This window comes from Monodon monoceros, unplaced genomic scaffold, assembly GCF_005190385.1.
Source record: "Monodon monoceros isolate NGI ecotype Baffin Bay Population unplaced genomic scaffold, NGI_Narwhal_1 Super_Scaffold_21, whole genome shotgun sequence".
Lineage (NCBI taxonomy): Eukaryota > Metazoa > Chordata > Mammalia > Artiodactyla > Monodontidae > Monodon > Monodon monoceros.
This window is the reverse complement of record NW_021703778.1, coordinates 2,732,168-2,753,934: the sequence shown is the minus strand read 5'-3', so window position 1 is coordinate 2,753,934 and position 21,767 is coordinate 2,732,168. Positions and strand designations below refer to the sequence as shown.

Here is a 21,767-nt window from a genome sequence, read left to right as displayed (position 1 = left end):
CAAGATATGATCCATCCTGGAGAATGTTCCATGAGCACTTGAGAAAAATGTGTATTCTGTTGTTTTTGGATGGACTGTCCTATAAATATCAATTAAGTCCATCTTGTTTAATGTGTCATTTAAAGCTTGTGTTTCCTTATTTATTTTCATTTTGGATGATCTGTCCGTTGGTGAAAGTGGGGTGTTAAAGTCCCCTACTATGAATGTGTTACTGTTGATTTCCCCTTTTATGGCTGTTAGTATTTGCCTTATGTATTGAGGTGCTCCTATGTGGGGTGCATAAATATTTACAATTGTTATATCTTCTTCTTGGATTGATCCCTTGATCATTATGTAGTATCCTTCTTTGTCTCTTGTAATAGTCTTTATTTTAAAGTCTATTTTGTCTGATATGAGAATTGCTACTCCAGCTTTCTTTTGATTTCCATTTGCATGGAATATCTTTTTCCATCCCCTCACTTTCAGTCTGTATGTGTCCTTAGGTCTGAAGTGGTTCTCTTGTAGACGGTATATATATGGGTCTTGTTTTTGTATCCATTCAGCCAGTCTGTGTCTTTTGGTTGGAGTATTTAATCCATTTACATTTAAGGTGGTTATCGATATGTGTGTTCCTATTACCATTTTCTTAATTGTTTGGGGTGTGTTATTGTGGGTCTTTTCCTTCTCTGTGTTTCCTGCCTAGAGAAGTTCCTTTAGGATTTGTTGTAAAGCTGGTTTGGTGGTGCTGACTTCTGTTAGCTTTTGCTTGTCTGTAAAGGTTTTAATTTCTCCATCAAATCTGAATGAGATCCTTGCTGGGTAGAGTAGTCTTGGTTGTAGGTTTTTCTCTTTCATCACTTTAAATATGTCCTGCCCCTCCCTTCTGGCTTGCAGAGTTTCTGCTGAGAAATCAGCTGTTAACCTTATGGCGATTCCCTTGTATATTATTTGTTGCTTTTCCCTTGCTGCTTTTAATATTTTTTCTTTGTATTATTTTTTGAAAGTTTGATTAATATGTGTCTCAGCGTGTTTCTCCTTGGATTTATCTTATATGGGACTCTCTGCGCTTCCTGGACTTGATTGACTATTTCCTTTCCCATATTAGGGACGTTTTCAACTATAATCTCTTCAAATATTTGACTCCTTCTTCTTGATTACCATTTTGACCTCACACAAAACTGCTGTGCTGACCTAAAACATACCATTCGGATTATGTCCTGTGTTGTTATTCCTGTTTTGAATTGAGCCAGGGATCCTCCTAGGAGGAGAGATGGCCAGTGGTACCTTCTCAATGGTGAAGGTGACATGATCATGGCACACGTGTCATGCTTCTCAGTCTCTGGCACTGAGGCAGTTAGACTAATTTTTACACCTGACCTTGGCAGAAGACTAATATATCCACACTCCTTTAAAGCCAGTAATGAAATAATCAATAAAGGGGAAAGCAGTTCTCAAATGTAGTACACTTCTCTCTGTCAAATTAAAGAGGTATTTGAGCTATATACAGATGATGTTGGAAAGTTCAGGTCTAGAAATGGTCTCAGGTCCACTCAGAGCCTCTTTATTTACTCGTTTTTCCTCTTAATAACGAGAGTAAACACATACATAGCTTACTGTGTTCTAATTGCTTTATATGTTTTAGCTAATTTAGTCCTCACAGCAGTCCTGTGAGGTATATATTGGGTGGGCCAAAAAGTGCCTTCAGTTTTTTAAGTAAAAATAAAAGACACATTTTTCATTTTCACCAAGAACTTTATTGAACAACCTATTCACCCTTTTCTTCCCCTACCTTCTGCCATTTTTCAGGCAACTTCATAATTCCGTCTTCCCAAAACTTTCTGTCTTTTTGAGCAAATAACTGTTCAACGTGCCTTTTACAGTCTTCCAGAGAATTGAACGTTTTTCCATTAGGAGAATTTGTAAAGACCGAAATAAATGGAAATCTGAAGGTTCAATATCTGGTGATATGGTGGATGAATCAGAACTTCCCAGTCAAGCTGTAACAGTTTTTGCCTGGTCATCAAAAAAACATGTGGTCTTGTGTTATCCTGTTGGAAGATTATGTGTTTTCTGTTGACTAATTCTGGACGCTTTTCGTCGAGTGCCACTTTCAGTTGGTCTAACTGGAAGCGGTACTTGTTGGAATTAATCGTTTGGTTTTCTCAAAGGAGCTCATAATGGAGGACTCCCTTCCAATTCCACCATATAGACAACATCCCCTTCTTTGGATGAAGACCGGCCTTTGGTGTGGTTGGTATTGGTTCATTTTGCTTGCCCCACGATCTCTTCTGTTCCACATTGTTGTACAGTATCCAGTTGTCATTGCCCATCACAAGTTGTTTTAAAAATGGAACGTTTTCATTATGTTTCAAAACGTAGAGAATTGCATGCAGAAATATGGTCAAGAAGGTTTTTTTTGCTTATGTGAGACCCAAACATCAAAGCGATTCACATAACCAAGCTGGTGAAAATGATTTTCAAAGCTTGATTTGGATATTTAGAGTATGTCAGCTATCTCCCGCTGGTATAGCGTTGATTGTTCTCAGTTAATGTCTCGATTTGATCGCTATCAACTTCAACTGGTCTACCCCACCATGGAGCATCGTCTAATGAGAAATCTCCAGCACGAAACTTCGCAAACCACTTCTGACGCGTTTGATCAGTCACAGGGCCTTTTCCATACACTACACAAATCTTCTTGTGCGTTTCAGTTGCGTTTTTACCTTTCTTGAAATAATAAAGCATAATATACCGAAAATGTTGCTTTTTTTCCTTCCATCTTTGATATCAAAATGGCTACACAAAAATTCACCAATTTTGATGAGTCTTTTTTTAAATGCACTCTGGTATGACAGCTGTCACATACAGTCTAACAAAATTGTTTCTAATGAAGTTAAAGACAGCTGAGTACTACCAGAGCCATCTTACAGAAAAAAATGAACCTTTTGGCCCACCCAATGTGTATATACGTATGTATGTATATGCTTAGCAAAACTCTGTGAGGACACATGCCAGATATTAACAGTTGTTATCTTCTAAGTGATAGATTTATAGATGGCATATATTTTCATCTTTATATATTTGGCCTTTTCCAGTTTTCAGTAGTGAGCCTGCATAATTTTCTAGATATAGTTTGTGATTATTAATGTTATTACAACTGTCAGATAACTATATACTCCAACTTAGTTCATGACAGCCTAGCCTTGGAGGAAACATTTGCTTCCTACCACCAACTTACCTCTCTTCAGCCTCCCCTAAAACATCTGCTCTTTCTTTTATTCTCCATAAATGTATAAGCTATTTAATGGTTTAGAGGGGCTTCATTGTAAGCCTTTACTTAGGTATCTACCAACACAAATAATAAAGCACAAGTATTTTTAAAAATAAGGGTAACAAAATAAATACTTTTTTCTATTCAATTTTTGTAAATTTTTTTGTATTCAATCCCTAAGGAAAAAAGAATCTAAATAAATACCCTTTATCTAGCCTCCCCCTCTCCTAGGAAGGTATGCTCAGTAGGTTTCTTAGAGGGAGATCAGTTCTCCTTTCAGCGTTTAAAGTTCAGTAACCAAATTTAAAAGTGAAGTACCTGACTCTTACTATGGAGCAGGGAAGGAAGTAGCAAGGAGACAGGATAGAAAAGCCTGATTCATTTGAAATCTCACCTTCCTAGAGAGGTGGGTGTTGGACAGAGAAAGTATTTCTGAAATCTCCGTAGGGGGGCTCCTGAGGATCTGCTGAGCACCAAACCATGAATGCACAGGATGAAGCCCCCAGAAGCTGGAAGGACATCTCATGAGAAATGAAAAAGTACCAGGTCACTGTAAGGTTGAGCCCTAGAGTAAAGGTTCCTCTATACAAGCCGTAAACGAGCTTAAAACTAAGCCTCAAAAGAATCATATTAACCCACAATAACAACTGTCTGCTAGAAATTCAACACTCTTTAAACAAATACAAGAAATCCAGCATTCAGCCACTTAAGATTCACAGTGAATTGCATCCAGTCAAACATGACTAGATAAAGAAAGGAGCAGGAGAAAAACCCCATAACCAGGAGCCAATAGAAATAGACCCTGAAATGACAGAGATGATAGAACTAGCAGATAGGTACTTTAAAACAGCTGTTGTAAATATGGCTCATGTACATACACATAATGAGGAATGAAATAGAAGGTAGAAAAAAGAAAATATTGGAACAGCCAGAGATAGAAAAATATAGTAACTGAAACGAAAATTTTACTAGATGGGATTAAATGCAGATTAGATCTTTCAGGAGAAAAGCTCAGTGAACTTGAAAACATAGTGAGAATTTAACCAAAAGCATAGAGAGAAAAAAGGTTGAAAAAGATGAAAAGCAACTTGGTTGCCTATAGTATGATAACCATGGGCATAAGTGTAATTGTAGTCTCAGAATTTAGAGGGAGGGTGAAAGAGAAAAATATTAATGGCTGAAATTTCCCCAAATTTGAAGAAAATATAAACCCGTTGATCCAAGAAATTCAACAGAGCCCAGGCAAGATAAACAACACACACACACACACACACACACGGTACATCAAGAAAATTGCTGAAAATTAGTGATAAAGAGAAAAATGTTAAAAGCAGGCAGAGGGAATAAAAAGATATTACATACAAAGGAATAAAGTCAAGAATGGCAGCAGACTTGTCATCAGAAACTGTGCAAACCAGGATGCAATTTAATAGCAATTTTCAAGTGCTAGAAAAATTGTCAACCTAGGATTTTACAGCCAGTAAAAATACAAAATAAAGGAGAAAAAAAATAAGGGCCAAATAAGAACTTTTTTAGACAAAAACTGAGACAACTCATGACCAGCAGACATACATTACAAGAAATATTGAAGGAAGTTTATTAGGCAAAAGATACCAGGTGGAAATTGGACTATACAAAGGGATAAAGAATGCTAAAAGTGGTTCATATGTTGATAAACAAAAAAAATTTTTCTCCCTGTTTCAGTTTCTTTAAAACATAAATGTCTCTTTAAATAAAAAATAATGACAGTGTTTATCTAGTGAGATTTATAACATATGTAAAAGTAAAATGTATGACATCAGGGCTTCCCTGGTGGTGCAGTGGTTGAGAGTCCGCCTGCCGATGCAGGGGACACGGGTTTGTGCCCTGGTCCAGGAGGATCGCACATGCCATGGAGTGACTGGGCCCATGAGCCATGGCCACTGAGCCTGCACGTCTGGAGCCTGTGCTCCGCAACGGGAGAGGCCTGCGTAACGCAAAAAAAAAAAAAAAAAAAAAAAAAGTATGACATCAATGGCTCAAAGAATGGGATGGGGAAAGGAAGCATATCATAAGGGTCTTATACATGAAGTGGTATAATATTTTTTGAAGGTAGGTTGTCTTAAGCTAAAGAGTATTCACGAAAATAGCTAAAAAAGATTTTTAACTAATAAGAAACCAATGGTGGATATGAAGTGAAATCCTAAAAACTAATCCAAAATAAGACAGGAAAAAAGGGGAGAAGGACCAAAACTAGATGGACAAATAGAAAACTTGTAACAATATGGTAGGACAACATTCAACCATATCAGTAATCACATTAAACGTAAATGATCTACTCTAATCAGAAGGCAAAGATTGTCAAATTGGATAAAAAACCAAGATAACCTTCAAAATACGTTAGAAACAAAAGGGTGTAAAATGTATACAATGTAAGCACGAAGTATGAGAAAACTGGAGTGGCTATAGTAATATCAGAGTGGGCTTCATAACAAGTGATATTAAGAAGGTTAAAGAGGGACACTTCATAATAATGATAAATGGGTCAATTTGTCAAGAAGAAATAATAACCTTAAATTCCACAATACTACATTGTAAAAAGACACAAAGCAGAAACTGATAGCACTGAAAAAAAAGAAACTGACAAATCTTCAATTGTAGTTGTAGATTTTAATACCCATATTAGTAATTGATGGAAAAAGTTGAAACATGATCAGGGAGGATATAGATGCACATAACAACACTGTAAACCAACTTGACTTCACTGACATTTACAGAACGTTCCACTCACCAGTAGCAGAATATGCATTCTTTTCAAGTGCACATGGAATATCCACCAAGATAGCCCCCCATCTTCTAATATATATAAAACAAGTCTCATTAAGTTTAAAATGATGGAAATTATGCAGAGTGTATCCTATGACCACAATATAATTAAGCTAGAAATCAATATCAGAAAGATATCTGGAAAATCCTCAACATTTGTAATTACACCACATACTTCTAACTAGCACATTGGTCAAAAAAAAGGAGGGGTGATTAAAAGATGTTTTGAAGTGAATCACAATAAAAACACATCAAAATTTCTGGGATATATGTGAAGCAGTGCTTAGGCAAATCTTTAAATGATCTAAGTGTCCACCTTCAGAAGGTAGAAAAAGAAGATCAAATTAAAACGAAAGTAAGTAGAAGGAAGGAAATAGTAAACAAAAGAACAGAAATTGATGAAATAGAAAACAGGTAAACAACAGAGATAAACAAGGAAACCAAAAGCAGGCTCGTTGAGAAAACGATTAAACCTCTAGCTATCCTAATAAACAAAAATAAAGAGGAAACACATGTTACTAAGTATAACGTCAGAATTGAAAGAGGGGACATCACTACAGATTGTACAGAAATTAAAAACATATAGAAAGAATATTACAAACATCTTTCGTACATAAGTTTGACGACTTTGATGAAATGGATACATTCCTTGGAAGGCACAAATTATGTAATGAAATTGACTTAGGAAGAAGGATAACATTAGAATAGCACCGTATCTATTAAAGAAGTTATATTCCTGCTTAAAAACCTTCCCACACAAACAAACCAAACCAAAACCAAGAACTCCAGGCCCATACATGTTTTAACTGATGAATTCTATCAAACATTTGAAGGAGAAATAATTCAGAAAATAGATGAAAAGGAAACTCTTCCCAACTCATTTTAGGACACTAGCATTATGCTAACATCAAAACTAGGTGAAGACATTACAAGAAAAGAAAACTATAAACAAATATCCTTCTTGAACATGGGTGAAACATTTTGTGAACGAACCATTAGTAAGTCAAATCCAGCAGGATATTAAAAATGAGTTTATTCGAGGGATGCAAGGTTGGTTTAACATTGGAAAATTCACTAGCATAAGTTCATCACTTTAACAGAAAAAAGCTATATGATCCTGTCAGTAGTTACAGGAGAAAGCATTGGAGTACATTCAACAGCCATTTGTGATAAAATCTGTCAGGAAACTAGAAACAGAAAAGGATTTTCTTAACCTGACGAAAGACATCTACATGTAACTTCTAGCTGAAGTCCTATTTAAAGTCAAAAGATGGAGTGCTTTCCTCCTAAGACAGGACACAAGACAAGTATGCCCATCTCCTCCATATGTGTATCTAATACTGTAATGGAGGCCCCAGCCAGTGTAACAGGCAATAAAAAGAAACAAATGACATATACATTGGCAAGGTAGAAATAAAAGGTCTATTTGCAGACAGCATGATCATGTATAGAGGAAATGCTAAGAAATCTCTAAAATGCCACTAGAATTTGTCATTGAATTTATTAGCAAGCTTGCAGGACGCAAAGTAGATACACAAAATCAGTTTTATGTATATATACCAGCAATGAAAAATTAGAAATTGAAATTGAAAATTTATATCAAAATACAAAGGACCTATAAAAACTAAAAAATGTATTTACAAGAACAAAATTGGAAGGTTTTTAGTACCTAATTTCAAGACTTCCTTTACTTTTTAAAGCTCCTTCTTTAAAGCTGCGGTGATCAAGGTAGTGTTGGCCTAAGGTAAACATATATATCAATGGAATAGAATAGAGAATCCAGAAATAGACCCACACATATATGGCCAGTTGATTTCTGACAGTTGTGCCAAGTTAATTCAATGGGGAAAGGATAGTCTTTTTAACAAATGGTACTGGAACACGTGGATATTAAATGTAAAAACATTAAGCTCAACTCTTACTTCTTCTAGATATAAAAATAACTTGAAAAGAATCATGGATCTAAATATAAAAGACTAAAACTATAAAACTTCAAGAAAAAATTACGGGAGAAAATATTCGTGAACTTGGGATAGGCAAAGATTTCTTGGGGCCCAAAAAGGATGAACCATAAAAGAAAAATTGACAAATGGGACTCCATCAAAATTTAAAACTTCTATTCTTCAAAAGACATCGTTAAGAAAATGAAAAGGTGATCTTTAAACAGAGAGAACATATTCACAATACATATACCTGACAAATGACTTGTAGCCAGAATATATAAAGAACTCTTACAGCTCATTAAAAAGACAGCCCAGTTAAAAATCTAGGCACAAGAAAATAATGAATGCAGCACAGGAAAAGGTGTTCAATCATTAGACATCAGAAAAATGCAAACCAAAACAATGAGATACCATTGTATATTCATCAGAATAGCTAAAATTAAAAATTAAAAGAACAAGTGTTAGAATGGAACTTTAATATATTGCTGGTAGGAAAGTAAAACGATAAAACCATTTAAACTGTTTGGCAGTGTGTTATAAAGTTAAACATTTACCATAACATACAACAGTTTTACTACTAAATACTTACCTAAGAGAAATGATAACGTATATTTACACACATACTTGTACATGAATGTCCATAGCAGCTTTATTCATAATAGCCTCAAGCTGGAAGCAACTTAAATGTCCATCAACTAGTGGATGGATGAACACATTGTGGCATATATCCATGTAATAATATACTACTCAGCATTTAAAGGGAACAGCGTACTGCTACATACAACAACATGAATGAATCTCAGAAACATTATGCTGAGTTCAATAAGCCAGACACAAAAGAATACAAACTCTATGATTCCATTTACTGCCCACAATTATTATACCAGAAATGATGCTAAAAAACCCCCAAACAAACAGATGTAATCTATAGTCACAATAAACAGACCTGTTGTCTGCAGCTGAGGATGGAGTGTGATTGGCCTGGGTGGGGCTCAAGGGAACCTTTTGGTTTGATCAGTGTGTTCTATATCTCTACAGTTTGATTTACCAGGATGGGGCTCAGGGGCAACTTTTGGTTTGATCAGTGTGTTCTATATCTCGACTATGGTGGTGATTATATGGATATATGTATATGTTTGTAAAATTCATTGAAATGTACACATTTTACCTCAATAATGTTGTTTTGAAAAAAATTCCAAAAATTTGAAAGTTAATTTACTAACAAAACATTCACTTCTGTCTAATGTTAGAAGACCTCTCTGTGTAAGGCTGAAACTGAGTTGACCTGAAAATTCCATTTAGATAAATCAGTATACACAATATAAATAAAAATACATGAATTAAATATCCTTAAACAAGGAAAGAGAGTAGATGAATTCTCAGTGTAGTTAGCCTATGATTTGATATATTGGAATGGGACCCTAGCATCCTTAAAATTCATTGATGTACCTTTCTAATTTCTTTAATTGATATTTGGTAGTGTCTTTGGCACTAAGAAGAATCCAGCTTAAATGAAGTAATTACATATAATCCCCTCTTGATTTTGTTTTATTGTTCTTTTCATTTTTTTAACCAGAAAGAATATGTAGAAGATACTCCAGTGTCACTTACGATCTATTTTTCCTGTTAGGAATAGAACTCCTAGATTTTACCTGAGCGCATACATGCCTGCCCATCTAGAAACTACATTTCTCTGCTTCTCTTGAAGCAGGGTGTGGCTTTGGACTAATGAGAGGTGACTGGTGATGTGTATAAGGTTACCTCATTAAGGACAAGCTACTTGCCCTAGACTTTCTCTTTTCCCTTTCTGCTGGCAGGGATGTTACATCAGGTATGGCAGCCACCTTAGGTCCAGAGATGGAAGCCATGTGGAAGCTGATAGAGTCAGCTTGGGTCCCTGAATGATCTTGTGACGCACACCTCCCCCTGCACCCGGTACTGTGACATGAGAAAGAAAAATCTCTAACTGTGCTTACTATATTTTTGAGTCCTTTTGTTATGGTAGAAATTTTATACCCTAATACAAAATGGAAAGCATTTAAGACTTTTAAGTTTTTCTCTGTGTACTGTTTTGCCATAGCCAGTATATTTTGGTGTGTATTCTCATCTATTTATTTATTTATTTATTTAGGCTGTGTTGGGTCTTCGTTGCCACACATGGGCTTTCTCTGGTTGCAGCGGGTGGGGGCTACTCTTTGTTGCGGTGCACGGGCTTCTCATTGTGGTGGCTTCTCTTGTTGCAGAGCACAGGCTCTAGGCGCGCAGGCTTCAGTAGTTGCAGCATGTGGGCTCAGTAGTTGTGGCATGTGGGCCCTAGATTGTGCAGGCTTCAGTAGTTGCGGCGCATAGACTAAGTAGTTGTGGCTCACGGGCTCTAGAGCGCAGGCTCAGTAGTTGTGGCACACAGGCTTAGTTGCTCTGTGGCATGGGGAACCTTCCCAGTCCAGGGATTGAACCCATGTCCTCTGCATTGGCAGGCGGATTCTTAACCACTGCACCACCAGGGAAGTCCCCGATATGTATTCTCAATTAAAATAATTTCTAAACTAGCATATGATTTCATGCCAAGAGTTCTCTTTGATCCAGTAGTTATTTAGGAGAGTGTTTCTCCAATTTACAAGTTACTTTTAAAATTTAGGTACTAATTAGTAATAAATTGATACACAGCATTCTGCTTTTCTAATTTTTAAATGTCTTCATTGACTAATTTATGATCAGTTTTAGTAAAGTTTCACAGACTTTTTCAAAGAATTTGTCTTCCTTGTGAGATACTAAAATATTTATTATGTTGTTTAACTTTTCTATAATTATTTTTTATCTGATCTCAAAGGCTTAAAGATGTAAATCAGTGATTTCTTCCATTAATTTTTCTTTATATTTCTCTCTTTTTTTTGTTTTGCTCTGTGTGTTCATGTATTATTAACTGTCAGTATCTCAATTGAGGATTATACCTTTTATCAGAATAATATCACTTTTTTCCTAATTTATGCCTTGTGCTTTAGCTGACATTAATATTGCTACTTTAGTTTATATTTCCCTGTGTATCTGTGTACTTCTTATTATATTTATCCCTTCTTTGTCATTTCTTTTAGATATGTTTTCTATAAGTGGAGCATAGTTGGATTTCATAGTTGGATTTTTTAACCTAATGGGAGGAACTTTTGTCTTTTAACAGGTATTTTAACTCATTTATATTTATTGTCAAAATTGATCTTTAATTCGTTTTATTTCATTGATCTTGTTTCTTTTGTACAAGTCTTTTATTTTCCATTGTGTTTTGGGCTTTTTGCTATTTGATTTAAAGTTTATCTTTGTTTAATTTGGTTTTGAATTTTGCCTGCTTTGAAATCTGCTGCTGATTATTTTAAAGTTTTTTTGAAACGTTAAATCTATGTAATACCTATAATTAAGTCAAGAATGAGATGGTATCTTTTGTTTTCCCTCAGTAGGAAATGAGAAATTTAATAAAGTTTTACTTCTCTGCTTCTCAGTTTTCATTGATATCTTAGATTTTTATCTCAGACTATTATTAAATTGTAATTTAAAATAATTTGTAAAATATTTTCATTAATTTTTATAGCTATAGAAATTATGAAAACCCTAAGACTGTCACAACTTTAAATAAATTGCCATGTTTTCCAAGTGTATATCAAAGTGAACCTTAAGAAAGTCATTAAAAATATGTTATTGTACCATATTACGTTACTTCTCATTTTCTTGACCTATTTCTGTATTATATCGTAAAAAGACACTTTTTATTATTGCCCACATTCAGGCCCTTTTCCTTCTCATTAGACTGGGAAAAAAGAAGAAATAGTCAAATTGAAGTTAATGTATCAAATTTTGTATTTGGTGTTTGCAATGGCAAAGTATAAGATTCAGAATATGTTTGGGATTATTGAATTACTGGATTTTATGGTGATGGGTAGGGAAATATTACCAGCTATTTACGAGTAAGCTTGTTTTCTGAGATGTCCCTGTCAGTTATGGTACCAGGTGGCACAGGGCATGGCATTTACATCCTCCTCAATGTTTGCTCAGTGTCAGAGGCCGTCCTTTTGCTTTGAGTCCCTGATAGAGTATTAGGATGCTCCTAGTCGTGTGCCCTTCTCAAGTGGGCGTCATCTCCATTCCCTCACTATCATAAGGGTGCTTGTGTACAGGGCTTTCCCATTTTTTTCAGAATATACTTGAGGACTATTTATGGAAGTGGCTCTTAGAGGACACGCAGCCTTGTCTTGGAAATAGTGTGGAGGAAAGAAGCCTGTAGCAGTTGCAAGGGGTAATATCTTTAAGAAAATAGTAATGTAGCTGTTACTTTGAACGGGAAGGCTTGTCTTTACTTCTCATATTTTTTTAGCAGATAATTATGTAGCTGGACTACCAAAATGCAGGGAGTGAGGGGAAGCTGCGGACAGCTTCAGGATTGCGGGTCAGGGTGAAGTTCTTGGCCAGAGACTCCTTTCTGTGTGGCGTGTGGAAAGCAAACGGGCTGAGGAGAATGCAGGAGGACCGTTAGTCTTGCTTTGATCCTCTGTTTTCCTTTGTGACCATGGCAAACGTCTCAGCTTTTCTGGGCCTCAGGCGGGGTCTGTGCTGTGAGGTTGATGACTGTCCAAGATGCTTTCTCACTTTAAAACTCCACGCCTGACCAGGGCACCAGGGATAGCAAAGGAGTTTCCATCTGACAGAGCTTTTATTTCATTTAAGCAAAGAAGTTAGCTTCATTTCATCTTGGAAAGTCAAGAGAAATAAATCACTTCTCTTACCACCTTGAGTAAGGAGAATTGGAAGGATCATATGTGACTCATGTATTTATGCTCCGACCTGACATTAGCAAGTGACACACGTTGTGGTGGACTGTCCCGCCATAACACCTGGAAGTAATCTAGTAATAGAATGACTCAGAGGAATGTGAAATCACCAGTTTTTTCCCTGAGAAAACTAAGATATTTATCTAGACTCCCGGAAGGTTCTTGCCTTTTTCCCTGGGATGTGTGCATGTTTTGAGATTGAGGGTCCTGGGAGGTAGGCCCACTGTGCGACCTTCAGCCAGGCATCAGACTGAAGGTCACGCCGAAGATCTTTCATTGATGAGGTCCTGAGTGGTCCAAAGGCTGCTTGCCCTGAGTTTGTGTTTCATGAGGTCAGCAGTAGGAGGCCGCCCAAACAGGCTTTTTGTCCTAAGCTGAGCTGGGCACGGTCACAAGCAGGGTGGGCAGAGAGAGTTTTCAGATAATGAACATGTCACAATTGTGGAAGAGCGAGGACACAGTGCTGACTGAATGGAATCTGTACAGCAGTCAAAGGACGACTCTTTTTGAAGAAGGGCTTTGTTCTGGCTAGGTTCTGGAGGATGATTCCCGACAAAGGCTCCATCCAGAGCAGCGTGGAAAAAAGATCATTGCTTCTTTTCTCTGTAGTCATCACTTTGAGGACTAAAAAGTCATTGAAAAGTTTTATTTCCTGCTCTATCAAGAGCTTCTAGGGGAAAAGAAGAAAGAGAATTGTTTCATTTCAGAAATGCATTTTGTTTCAGTCAATAAAAAGTTGCTGTGAATAAGTCAAAATAACATGCAAAATAAATTCAAAACATGGATAAAAAAAGTAGATGGTAGGCTTTTATTAACCGCCAGTGTGAGGTAGGCCCTTCTAGGGATGCAGAAACCAACGTTCAGTAACCTCTGTTCTCAGGAACTGAGCTTGAGCGAGGCAGACAGATAGATGGCTAATACTATGTTTCAATTGGGTTTTTATAGAGCAGCTACTCTATGCAAGACACTGCACTAGGTGTTGAGTCTATAAGGCAAGGTAGATAGAGTCCCTGTTCTCAAGATTTTTAGAGTCCAGAGTGAGATGCGTCACCAGGCATGCTGAGCACCAGGTACGCGGAGGCATACAGGAAGACATCAGTAATTAGAATGCACAGGACGGAATACACAGGCGACTTTGAACTTGCACCAAGAACTAAGCAGTCTCGAGGCACCGATTCCTGCAGCGGTTGCCGTAAGCTGTGCTTATTAACGTTCTGGCCCCAGAGCTACACCTTTCTGATGTTAAGGATAATAAAAATAGCCAAGAACCGTACAGTGCTTGACTCTGTGTCAGGCACAGTCTAGTACTTTACACATGACAACTTATGTAATCCTTGCAACAGTCCTATCAGGTAGTGTTAGTATTAGACCAGAAACTGAGGCCCAGAGCAGGTGGGTAACAGCTAGCCTGCGGTGGGTCACCACGGTGCTAGGTTGAGGCCTCTAGAATCAAGGAAGCCGGCTACAGGAGGAGCCATCGTTCAGAGGTTTGCAGATATAGCAGCTTAACGTTAATGAGCCCATAGCTGAGCATCTGGGAGAAAAAAATTGTTGATACATGTGCTTTTCATTGGCTAGAAATAAAGCTGTATATTGTTGTTGAAATTGCCCTATACTAGCTACACATTATATCTAGAATTTTCATTTGAAATTATAGGAAAATAACTTTTGATCAAATAGTATTACCCATTTATTTACAGAGAAGGGCTTTCTTGAATTATAAATATATCTAAAAGAGATCGTACTGCTTCCCGCAAACACCGACTCCACAGCTCCTTGAGGTGGAGATTTCTATTCAGCCTAATGTCCTCCTGGTCAAGTAAGAGGCTGCTTTTTCTGCCTCTCATCTGTTGAAATGTCTGTCCCTGTTTACAGTACTGGAGGTCTTTAATTTATAAGCTGGTTTTGTAAATTGCAGGGGCCTGGGGCTTCCCCTGGTGCGTGAACCACAGGAGGCCTGCTATTTGCTTCTTTGAGGGAGTTCATAAGAGCTTTTGTGACCTGGTTTGCCCACAGTTCATAGGCTCACATCTAGGTGATCTGAAGGAAGAAGAATGGGGTGAAAAAGTCAAAGTTATGGTTGTGAACGGGAAGGAAAGTTAGAATTTTAAAACCAGCATCAAAATGGTACAGACAAGAATTAGAAGTTAGGAAGAGCCTAGGAGGAGAGGTTTTTAATTAGAGCAACCCTCAAGACATTGGAAATTGTTGTGACGATTTTAAATGGGCAACCCCTTTGGCCTTAAAAAGAATCAGCAACTTGACTTTCTGTATGTGGTTTATGAAATGTAAACACACACAGAATTCAAGGGGAAAAGGTGATTTTTCAATGTAAAACTGTTTCGATTTATGGCTTCCTGGACATTGAAAGCCTCCTTGCACCTTGATTAAATACATTGAATGGTTTTAAAATGTAATAAAATTGTAAGGAAGGTTTTCTTTTTTTTCTTTTTGCAACAATCAGGAAGATTAGGCAGTCTGTGACATAAAGCTTGAATGGTGTTACTAAATAAGGAAAAGGAGCTTTAGACCTCTTTTTGACTCTATCTACAAATAAAATAAACTCTTTCACGCAATACTGAAATCAACTATGCAGTTGAAGAAACTTATTAAGATAATACTTTGTGTAAATCTATTTTCTACTTTGCTTTACTAAAAATTTTATTTATAGAAGGAATACATAAATGTCTTTCTTTTTTTTAAAAAGAAAAAGCCTTACAAATCAAGGATTTAAAGGGATTAAAGTTCCCTTTGGCCACCACGGTCCCTGGGTCATCATTTTGCCCTTTATTCTTCCAAATCTTGTTCTGAATACTTACATGCATATATTTGTATGCCTAGAACAGATATTTATGTTCTGTGTAGATGTTAAAAAATAACCCACAGAGGGACTTCCCTGGTGGTCCAGTGGTTCAGACTCCGCATTTCCAATGCAGGGGGCGTGGGTTCGATCCCTGGTTGGGGAACTAAGATCCCACACGCCACAGTGTGGCCAAAAACAACAACAAAAAGACCCCATAGAATGTATTGTTTTGCTGGTTGACTCAAATATGACGTTGCATTATGTCTTTTGTTTTTGGTAGTTCAGTAATGTTACTGACTGCAGCTGATATAGTTACTGAGTAGTTATTATGTGCTAGGCAAGATGTTTAGCATCTTTCATATAATTTTGTTTCATAATCTTCATAATAAGCTTCAGGGGTGAAGAAAAATCATTGATTTTACGTGAGTAAAATTCCACCGTCATTATGTCTCACATTTACGTTAAATTACTAATGCCAGTAGTTCCATCATTGTTTAATAAGACTTCAAAAATAAAACATTTGGAATGATTTTTTGAATTGCTAAGAATGTAACTGTTAGTTCTGTTAGATTTGTTGTTCCTGTGCCGTTGGCCTCTCCACCCAGCCCTGGGAGTGAGTGTCTCTGCTAAGCCAGAAGGCCGGGAATGTGCTCACCTTTTAGGCGTGAACAGGTGGTATGTGTCATGTATGACTCATTCTAAATGAAGAACAGACAACCCCAGACATTTCCTCAGTAGTTAATGGTTTTCAAAGCCCATGCCTGTGATGATGTCCTTATTTGGGGGACAGTTACATGATACAAGTCCTAAGTGTGAGCAGGTTTGTTTTTGAAAGATGCTTTTCACTGTGCTTTTGGCCATTCCGGTCTGAGGAGTAAAGGCTGCTGTCGTAGGAACTCTGATTGTTTTTATGGGAATTGGTAGAAAAGGAGCAATGTTGGGTGGGTTGAGAGAAAAAAAGATTCTGCTTATTATGTGTACTCTGACTTTAGAGTTTGGATGAAGATATTTTCAAAATTTCCTGACAAAGTAGAAAGCTTTAATGTCTGGGCAGCTGTCAGAAGAGTTTAGATCTCAGCTCTTCTGCTCAACTAGCTGGGGAACCTTGTAAAAGCCACTTATGCTGTTTCAATCAAATGATAATACCCACTTAATAAAGTTGTGGGGTGGAGTTAACGTAAAGTGCCTTGTACAGTGTGAAGCACTGTGTGAATGTGCAGGTATTGGGTGATGCTCCTACTGTTTTCATCATCGCAACTGTTGTCAAGGTCGTCTGCAGTTCGCCTCTTTTACTATTGCCTCTGTCCTGAGAAATTAACCTGCTTCCCTCTGTCCTTTATTACATGGAAGGGAGTACTGTAACAGAGCTCTGTGGTCTTCAGAAGAGCAAAAGGGGCCCTACTGCTGAATCATTGAACGAATATTGAAGTACAGCCAGCATTTTTTCAGGCCTAATGTAAGAACTGAAAAGATCATCTACAGTAACTCAAGAAGCGGAGATACGCCAAAGGTCCCAATAAATATCATTTCATTGTCACCAGTACATAGTGTTTGTAGATGTATTTGGCCTTTTTGTCTTCAAGAGAAAAGTAGACAAGTATTAATTAATATCTGTCTATTTAGAAAAGTGTTTGTTACTAAATTCTGTTGCAGTGGGACCTGGTTTGAAAAAAACCATCAGAAATTATCTTGTGTTCTGGCTTCTTTTTGGCTATAATACTTAAATTATTCTGAAATCTCAAGTAACGTTCAAAGAAGGTATGAAGTTTTTATGCTTATCAGAAGGAGACATGGGTTAAAGCGATTAAGAGGCCTTCCAAGTAAGCTCTCATTTCCAGATGAGCAGATAGCGCCATTGAGTTTCCGTGTGGTCCACGCGGCGATGGGGAACTGATCGTTGCTTGGAAGCCCAGTCAGAAGTCTTCAGTTGAAATCTCAGTTGCTATTTGGGTGACGTGCCATGCACTGTACAAAGTCACTACTGGTACAGGTTGTTTCTTGGGGAAGCTATGTGTGCTTTGGAGGAGAGGTACATGCTGAAAACAGAGCAAAACAAAACAAAACAAATCTTTGGTTTTGTTGTTCCTTCTTCTGGATAGTTCTAAAAAGCTAACCCCTCTTCTGGATACTTCTAAAAACCTAACCCTTTTAACTTTCATTGGTCGTTTGCTTTGTCATCTCTGTATTCACCTTCATTTATTTCTTGACCTACTGTCTATGGCAAACCATCTCTATCCTGGTTATACCAAGGGAAAAAGTGAAATTTTGTTTCAGAGTGACCTGTAAAATTCTATTCCATATTTTAGACTTAGCCCACTGGAGATATCACTTTCTTCTTCATTTTATTTCACTACCCCACCATGCCCTTACTGTCCGAGCACCACGGGGTTGTTTGTTTGTTGTTTTTTTAATGAATCTCACACTCACCTATTTATAGAAACTGAGCATTTCCCCCTTTCCCAGAGGCAGCTGTGGCAAGAGTAGCTTGTTTGCTTGAGTTGGGAACCAGCGGGCCTCTAAAGCAGCCCAGGATCTGCACAGTCACACTTGATTCTCCTTAACTAGCAACTAGAAATATGTTAACTTGCCTTGACTATCCCTAAGCAGATCTTTAAAAAAAAAAAAAAGTTTACAATCAGTTGAATTCTCTAAGTTTCTGGCTTACAATAGTGAAAAAACTTTTACATAGAGTAGATAACGGATGGAGTAAGAATTTCTGATTCGTTTGCATATTATTTATTGTGGAAAGAATGTTTTCCCTACAGACTGACAAGGAACAAGATGTTTAAACATAAGCCAGGGCGGAGACCTGTTTGTTTGGTCAGCTTCAGAGAAGCCACGTTTCCCTACTTATGAAGAGTCTGCCAACTCTTCTATCCTCGCCACCCCCGCGTGATTCTTCAAGTTTCCTTGGGATTTTTACTTAGGCCTCTTGTCGGATGAGGCAGTGATAGAGTGCCTACGTGGCAATCAGAAAGGCTAAAGGCTTTTTCCTGCAGCAGCATGATTCTATCATGTCATTATGAGTTTATGCTGTGTGTGTGTGTGTGTGTGTGTATGTATAAAATCGCTTTTTCCCAGTCCCCTTCTGCTGTTGGCTTGTGTATTCGCATTGCTGGGTGGCAGCAGGACCCCATTTATCACAGGCGGTAGCAGTGGGTATGGAGATATGAAAGGGTTACTGTTCACATTTCCTGTGTAATTCCCTCTGATCTTACTGAGCTGTAATTCCTTTCTTGATGTTAAACATTCCCAGGCTCCTATAACCTTCTCGCTGGGTTGCACTAGCCAAGTTTGTCCCAGGTGATCATGTAGGCGGACCTCCTGTTTTTAAAGATTAGAAATCACTCCTTCGTCCGTGAGATAGGCTACATGCTCATTACTTTTCAATCCCAGAAGAAATCCCTTTGATTTGAAACCAGAATAGAGCACTAACATATTAGTTTTAAAATTCACATTTAGCAGCCAACAATCAAATTTGTTGTGAAATTAATTGTGTAGATTTAACAATCTGCCGATCGCTGGTTTAGTGAATTTCGAGGTAAATGAAAGCCCGTTGATCTAGTGAAGACTTACGTTCTTCCTTCTAAAAGCACACTTGAAAAATGGGTTCTGATTAGAAAAGGGTACATTTTGATGCCACTGCCTTACTTTTAGCTTATGTGATTGGTAGTGTGTTTTAAGTTGCCTCAGATGTAAAGCTGCTTAGCTGAAACGGCAACATTTTTGCTTCAATTCAGTTCGGGAGGTTGTAGCTGAGCGTAGGGAGATACTTATTTTCTACTTTTTCTCTGGTTTTTAAAGTATATAGCAGCTCATTTTTATTCCACAACTTTTTAAATATACATTTTTGTGGTTGGCAAAAGGTGTTCTATTTTTGCCTTTTCGCCTTGAGTTCTGGGAGAAAATGTTTCGCTCCTGTGAAGCATCCGTGTGTGTCGGTGGCTGCTGAGGAATTGGTAGGGACCCGGCGTACCTATTCCAGCACTGGCCTCATCCAGGTAATGAGCTGCCCTTTAGACGCAGCCCTGGGTAAGTGTGCTCGTGTTGTTTAGAGCGCATTGCCATGTACCCACCCATCAACTTGGGGTTTGGGGATGGATAGAATCGAAACAATGTCTCTTTGAAGGAGTTTCTAGAATAATTTAAGTTTGCTGGCCAAAGCTATTTACATGGCTTAAAGCAGTGAGATAAAATATTTTTTATGCACCTTCCCATGTGTAATATGGTTTTCCATGAAGGTGGGTGGAGGAATTTTTAGATTGATTCTGTTTGAATCTGCCTTAGGGGTCAGCATGCCTGTCGATATTTCTCATTCCCTTTTAGGCTGCCTGAGACAGCCTGTCACGCAGGTGGCTTTCGATAGAGGGTTGTTTGAGTGAATGAAGTAGATTACGTTTGTAGATTCTGAAGTGTTCCGTCTGTGCGTGATTAAGCACGTGTCTAACAATGTAACCCTCTCTCCTTTTACTACTTGGTCATAGAGAAAAAGGACATTTAGTCATAAATTACTTAAATTATAGATAGTCTGTTAACATTTCCTAAGACCAGTAAGCCCATTTATTATTCTCATGATGGGAAGATGCTTATATTTTCTCCCATATCATTATTCCTAGGGCCATCATAAAGCACTCAACGGTAATGTTAGTTAGTGGACAGATACTTACAGATACTTAGAGAATGCCGACATACACAGCATCGTGCCTGGTACTGTGTGTTCTCCAAAGATGTGTGCGACTTTGGTCCAACCACCCGGAGTCCAGACTTCTCAACAAACAGGATCTGTACACTGGTCAGTTAAACAGCAACTTAAGGTCCATAAAAATGATTATGGGCTATGTGAGAGGCCTGAACGAGAATCAGGTGGCTTAGTGGAGAAGTCATTTCACTTGAGTTAGAGAGCAGTGAGAGATTTCATCAAGGAAGCTTGAGTCGGGCATTAAACTAATGGTTGGGGTTCAGATAGGAAGGGGTGAGTCTCTTTGACATTTATGTATATGGGTGATCATTATCACACTTTGAGTTCCCAACAGTGGTGAAGAAACAGCAACAAGAAACTTAAGTATATGATGGAGACCTTTCTCCATTGGTGACTTATTTATTCCTTATTTTTTACTGAAGTGGAATTTCAAAACAGCTTCCACCAAGGACATACGGCAGCTCTTTAAGTTACCATAAGGATCCACTTCAGTAGGGAGTGTCCTCCCAAATTTCTCACCCATTTAAAATTTCAGCAGGAAGGCAGGAATAAGATACATTGAAAAATTATCATTCATGACTCCACGTTGGTAATAGAGGCCCCATCCAATCTCAGTGGCAAGTTTAACAGTTCTCACTGTTGAGTTACATCTCGATTTGAAGTCTAACATATAAGGAGATAGATCCAAATTGACAATTCTTTTTTGCACAGATATTGGTGGTGGTAGTCACTATAGATAAATATAACTTCACAGCAGTTTTTTATTAATCCCTTAAAAGTTCTTCTACAGTAAAGCAATTGTTACATTAATATCCCAAACCCCTTTAATCCAATTTGCTTTGGTTTTGTAAAGCAAATTTAAAAATGGATAGAATTTTTATTGGGATCCTTGGACTGTACTTCCTTATTATTATTATTAAAAACAAACACTTTAGTGCATTTAATTTTAGAGCCAGACTTCTGTCTCTAGTTTCATTCTTTTATTGTATAAAACAGCCAAGGGAAGAATTATACAGCAAAGAAGTGAAACCAGTTTTTCTAACACAGTAAGGACGGAATCTTAAGACGGTCTGCTGACTTTCTTTTAGTCTTTTGGCCAGTAGCAAATTTATGTGGCCCTCTGCATATTTCTGAATATGCCCATTTGTTCAGCTATATGAACTGAAGTGTGATAATGAAGGGGAAACTATAGCCAGTGCTTGTTTCCCATATTTTTGTGACGATCTTGGCTTTCAAGATATCACTGAGTGATCCACGATTAAAGAGTGTGGTGGTTGGCTAATTTTATGTAAGGTGAGAGCATTTCAGTGAATATTGATATTTTATTTAACCCAGTATTTCCCAAATATATTTGACGGAAATGCCCACTGCCTGCCTGCCTTCCTTCCTTCCTTCCTTCCTTCTTTCCTTCCTTCCTTCCTTCCTTCCTTCCTTCCTTCCTTCCTTCCTTCCT

At 37.6% G+C, this 21,767-nt stretch overlaps 1 protein-coding gene across 8 annotated transcripts in view; it reads left to right on the top strand.

Moving 5' to 3' along the window:
• ZNF438 (zinc finger protein 438) overlaps window positions 1-21,767 on the top strand; it is a 186,463-nt gene that overhangs the window by 49,611 nt on the left and 115,085 nt on the right. For 3 of the 8 annotated variants that reach the window (XM_029236709.1, XM_029236711.1, XM_029236708.1), the window contains exon 3: window positions 11,091-11,173. The exons of the other annotated variants lie outside the window; for them this stretch is intronic. The gene's annotated coding sequence lies outside the window, so the exon portion shown is untranslated. The remainder of the gene's footprint in view (window positions 1-11,090; window positions 11,174-21,767) is intronic. 8 annotated transcript variants of the gene reach the window in all.